This window comes from Onychostruthus taczanowskii, unplaced genomic scaffold, assembly GCF_017590055.1.
Source record: "Onychostruthus taczanowskii isolate IOZ18803 unplaced genomic scaffold, ASM1759005v1 scaffold19, whole genome shotgun sequence".
Classification (NCBI taxonomy): domain Eukaryota; kingdom Metazoa; phylum Chordata; class Aves; order Passeriformes; family Passeridae; genus Onychostruthus; species Onychostruthus taczanowskii.
This window is the reverse complement of record NW_024499128.1, coordinates 1,854,103-1,860,102: the sequence shown is the minus strand read 5'-3', so window position 1 is coordinate 1,860,102 and position 6,000 is coordinate 1,854,103. Positions and strand designations below refer to the sequence as shown.

Genomic DNA, 6,000 nt, shown 5'->3' with positions numbered 1-6,000 from the left:
GGCGAGGAGAGAGGCTGAGGAGCGACGGCAGGCACGGGGTGTCAGGAGCGTGCACACTCCTGCTCCTCCTGCACAGCACACAGTGCCTCCCCAAAACAGGGGCACAGCTGAAGCCTCGGTCTGCAGGGCCAGGTTCCTGCTACAACCAGGCCAAGCCAGAGATGTGAAAATCAGATTTTTGTCACTTCTGCCCCGACAAAATCCCTGTAGCTGAAAGTACTTCAGAGCTCCTTTCCCCGTGTCCCTGGGCTCTGTCTCATCTTGGCACACGGAGCTTTGCTGCCCAGGCTGGGGGAGCACAGGGAACACCACCAGTGAAATGGATGTGCCAGCTAGGGACAGCTTCCACTGCAAGTCTCTAACATATTTCCCATAACCAAACCATTTTCACTTGCTCTCAGGTGTCACATAGACCAACAAAAGCAATCTTGTAATTACAGTGCTGTCTTGAATACAAGGGCTAATGTAGCAAACAAGGTTTAACAATGCCCTTGATAGCTCTTTAAAAAAAAAAAAGCCATTGTTTTTTAGCCTTATGTGAACAGTAACCACAGACTGGTCTCATTCTCTGTAACTACCTTATTTTTCAGATACATGTACAAACTTACTTTTTTTTTGAAAAGAGGACAATTGTTCTATTTTATTATCATCTATTTGCTCCTCCACAAGCAGAATGTGATTAGTGGATTCTGAGCTAACCAGCTGAGGGAAAGCTGAGAAAGGAATGTTTCCATGGCATATGCAATCCTCCACCACCCACTACTGTGGGTCCTGGATGGGAGGTAGAGAAAAGGACCAAATTATCTGAACTACACATTCCCACCTACCCAGAATCATCTTCAAGGAGGGAGCAAAAATTACCATAGACAATAAATCCTTAATTCTCCATCTCACTGAGCCAACATTTCCCAGATTATGAGGCATTCCTTTCATATGGAAATCCAGCAAATCACCTCCTGTGACAACTGTGCTCGCTAAAGGGCTCAGCATGGAAAAGACAGATTGAGCATCCCTGTCTTTGACTCTCTGCACAAACATAGGGCCACACACTGACAGAAGTCAAATGCTTTCTCTTTTCCAAGAATACATAACCACACATCTTGATAGAAAAAAAGCAAAAAGTAGAAAACAGTTCAGTAAGAACAAATTGCTAAGTGTACAGTTGTTCATATTCAGCATTTTGAATTAGACTTTTTTCCCCTAGCAGGAGTGCAGCATTTTTAGCAAGTGTAAGAGTATCTAAGTTCTTATAAAGCATTCTAAAGCCTGGATGTTTCACTTCAAAGTGCAACCATCGTAGCTGAATGCCTTCAGTTGTACTGCCCTGTTTGCTTAGTAAATCCAAATTCCTATGAAGGGATAATACTTTAAAAATGAATTAATTTAAGCACCCCAAGTTCATGAGTGTGGGCTCTGTATCTCTCACCCCACAGCTGTGTTTGCTTTAGATTTGGGTAGAAAAGTCTTCACTGATATCAGAGGGATACATGAAATTCCAGGGGTAGAAGTGTGTTAGGCAATTGCTTTCCGTAAGACCTGGTCTGAAGCTCAGGAAAATATGTGTAAAAGGCTTGTATGAAATACATTAGTTCCTCTTTTGCTTCCAAAGCATTGATGAGTAAGGGATTCAATTTTTACATCAATTTTACTTAAATACTTGGTATCTAAGAACACCTATCTTTAGAAATTACCCAACAAAGGAAATGGGCAATTCCCACTGGAAAAGCAAGGGAAGGGAAGTAGCTCACATCAGTCTGTGTTGGGTAAAGGACTTGGTGACTCTCTGAGCTGGAAAAGCAGTTTGGTTGTTTCTGAGCAGGTTTGACACTGATCCCACACTCTGGAGCCTCTCTGGTAGGAAGAACTTCCATAAACCTCAGCCTTGGAACCCTCCATATTAGGATGCAAACACGATTTGGGGATTTGAAACACTCAATAACAGAATCCTTTGTGTCTGTTTCACCTACACTGAAGGGAAGAAGACACTACTGCTCTATGCCAATATTTTAAGTCTGAGAATTTTAAATATCATTATAATTATAATTCTTCCCAGCCAAATTTCATTCCAACGATAAGAAAGCATCTAGGAAGAGAAAACAATTAATTTAAAGGTAGACATGTTTCCTTCATGTCCTTAGTAACATGCAAGAGGAATTGCATGTACTACTATTTTACATGCTTTAATGCCATGATTATTACTTTTATATCAATGGGAATTGGTACATTTCCTTTGTTTTTCTCTTTTCCTGATTATCTGGTATCACTGCAATGCTGAGCAAGGGCTGTAAATCTGTATCTGTAAAAAAATACATACATTTTGGTCCAGTGGTAGGGCTGCATTTTGTCTCCATCCTACCTCCCATTCCTGCAGGACCCTTGGCTGTGTCCCACTGCCTCACAAACAAAGTCCAACAGGCCACCTAGGATGGCATTAAGTGGCCCAAATGCAAGGGCCTCTTACAAGGAAGGACCAAGCCTGAATACCCAGGGCTAGGGCACAGGCTGTATTAAATTATTATTACATTTAAGCCAACTGCTGAGGTAACTGGCAAGTTTACAACATTGATGTAATATACCATGTTGCTAATAATATTATTATATCAATATTCAACAGCAATCTTGACCACTGATGGGAAAATATGGATAAACATGCACATTATGCAATTTCAAAGGATGAAAATATTACTGTTTCAACCCAGTATTGACTTCTGAGTACATTTTTATTATCCTTTTTCCAAAGCAGCAATAACTTATTGTCAGTGTTTTACACTGCTTTTTTCATCCTTCTCTATAAACCATGTCTCTTTTCTTAAAACAAGAGTTGCAAAGAAATCCTAACGTGAAAACTGTCACCAAAGTTAATCCTTGCTCCTTAAAAAGAATGGTTTATATTTATATTATGATAATGCTAAAGTTTTTACTGTGATATTAACATAGAAATGTTATTGCAGAATTAGTGATGCTTATATTCTTGTTAAAATAACAAACACTTGCTTTTCTTTTACAGGATATTGAAATTCCTCTTTAAAAAATGTGTCCAATGTAAACACAAAATAAAATGTAAAAGGAATTCTTCCACATCTTCTGTAAAAGAAAATATATAAAATTAAACTGCACAATTTTCATTTTTGCACACTCCTGAATACACCTGACATATGTAAGCACAAACATGGATGAAAATATTTCCAAAGGGGAAAGAACACATGCTCAGATATTTTCTGGGAAAAAGATGCATTGAAATTCCTCTGTGATGAATAGACTTTTTTTTTTCTCCTCTGAGTGACCTCTACCTTCAGAATATGATGGTTTTATTATGATTAATAAATTTCATTTCCACAGAGGAAAGGAACAGTGTCAGCTTAAACTTAAAGCCAGTGGGTTTCTTTTTAAATGCTAATTTTTAAACACGCCCTTGCATGACACCAAATTTAGAAGCTCAGAAGGTTAGCAGAATAGATTCTGATTTCCAGGCTGAAAATAGGAAGAAGGATTTAAACTATATTGTCACACTGCAAATCAGTAAGCTGCTTCAGTCCCACACACACTGCTTCACTTACTCACTGCTCTGCCAGCCTGCTTACTTCTCGTTACAATTAGTGGCATTTAAATGCTTTGTGATAATTTACACTGCAAATGATCATTCTAGGTAAACAACTCACTGAAATTTAGGACGTGCCAATGGTAAGGTGGTGAATAAATTAATAGTCTCTGCCATTTCTGTGTATTTTACAGGGTGATAAAACAATGTATCCAAAGCAATATGTACAAATTCTTGTCTCACAACACAGCTGATGAACAATTTTGATGCATCACTAACTAGAACAAGGTATGCTCCTCTATTTTTCACTATATCTGGGACAAGCATTCAGGACATCATGGGAAAAAATATGCTTGCTAGCATTTTGTTAACATACTGACACTCGTTCTTAAATAGCTGGACAAAGAACTTCCTGGGAAATAACTGAGAAAAAAACCCAGTGTAGCTGTGCTAACTTCTATAAATGTAAACCATAAGCTATCCACCAATAGATGGCATGATCTTTACTTATGCTATGCCTTAATCTCTTTAATAATTTTCAGCAGTGTTGAAAAATTCTGAAGTACTTTAAAATGCTAAAAAATGCTAAAATAAAAGAATAATTTGTTGATCATTCATATTTTTTAAAAAAAAAGTAATTTAAAAAGGGAAATTGTGGGATTTATTTTGTTAGGGCCTTTGAAAGGAAGTATCTCTCTATCTCTCTAAGTTATCAGTAGCAGGTGTTGTTGAAGTCTCTAAAAATTGGGGAAGTCTGTGTCTCTTTGCTCATAAATGCCATTTCAGGATTTTAAATTCTTTGGTAGTATGGCTGTATTTCCATACACATATGGGACAGACAGTGGAGCTTCAGTACTGGAGACATTTAGAAGCTCCTAAAAAACATACACATTAACTAATAAGAAAAAATTCACCACATAAAATATGAACCAACTTAACACATTTTACTCAAGTGACTTGAGAAGTTTAGAAGGAGAATATTAAATAATTTGATACACTTATTTTACTTATCATTATCAACTGCCCTCCATTTTTGCAACTCTAATATTGCTGGAGGAACTGCAGAAAATTATGAACCTGTTTAAGAGGTATAAAGAGAGAAGCTGAAACTTGGTCACTACTTCAGATCAAAGTCTGAAGTATTATTACTTCAGACCATATTACAAGCAAAGCCTGTGTGACACTGGGAAGCTCATCCTTCTAACTTTTCCCCAGTATTAACCACTCTTTATCCACTTTAATTGGAACTGAACAATCAAGTAATAAAATTGCTTCTGGAAGGAATACAAGGAAAGCAAGGGTTGCCTGGCCTTAATACCACATAAATACAGAATTATTCCAATAAATAACTTGGTGCTCTTTCTCTTGGTCACAGAACTGTGATGATCCCAAGAGAGATGACACTGGCAGCACAGCTCCTCCCTATGCACACCAGTCACACACCACACTGCTGAGCAGTATTTTGGGCTCAATGGGTCAAACCTGTGCAGCAGGGGCAGCCCTTTAACCTAAAATTCATCCCACTGTGGTAGGATGGTGTCTGCTTGTGGTGTTCAAAGCATGTGCAAACAACTAATTAACTGAATTTTAGATATTAACACCAAGGGACTGCAGGCATTTCAGGCACCTGAATCACCAACAGGTCCCTCTCTACCTCAGAAGACAATGGGCAAAGATGTCTCTGAAGTTTTTACTTAAGATCAAGGAAACTGAAATCTGCTGATAAAAACAATTTCCAGGCATTTGCCTTGATTGGAAAGGTTAAGAATGCTAAAATTCTCCTTGCCAAGCGTTGAATGCACGCTATCAAACACTGAGGTCACTGTACAAGGGAGGACCATCACATACTTTATTCATAGCATCCTCCTCTTCCATGACCTATAATGTGCTACAGATTTGTGATGTGGAGCAGAGAAAGAATTGGGAAGTAACAGGTAGCACAATAAAGAGTGAAACTTCAAGGTGTACTGCAGGGCTGAAGTCCTGTGTGCCTGCAGAGCCATCAGGGATTCCCTATCACTACATTACTAACACATTCCTAGGTTTTCTCACAGATAAGAAACTTGACCAGGGTCTACCATGGGTAGAGGGCAATAATTAAAGGTTTCCATGAAAGGATCTTCACAAATATGTCATCGATGAAATATTAAAAGCACTGTTTACTTTTTCCTGCAAGTTGCTGAAAGGAGAAAGTAGAGAAGCCTATGCAGACTTTTCTGTAGAGATGAATTTCTAGTTCTTGGCTGTTTACTTATATATGTCACATCTCAGTTTGGCCAGTTAATTTCCTTACTAATTGACAGGCATGTTTTGCAGAAGTTTCACTGATGCTCAGATGTGGTTTTAATTTTGCTTCTGTTTGCTAGCCTGTATCTTCTTTTAAAATCTGTAAGACGTTTGCAGCCAGCAAAGCTGAGCTGCCATCTTCTAAAACATTTAAATGAACATGAGTGATACTGACT

The 6,000-nt window shown here is 38.3% G+C and overlaps 1 protein-coding gene across 5 annotated transcripts in view; it reads right to left on the bottom strand.

Moving 5' to 3' along the window:
* RBFOX1 (RNA binding fox-1 homolog 1) overlaps positions 1 to 6,000 on the bottom strand; it is a 1,146,709-nt gene that overhangs the window by 4,314 nt on the left and 1,136,395 nt on the right. The window lies entirely within an intron of this gene.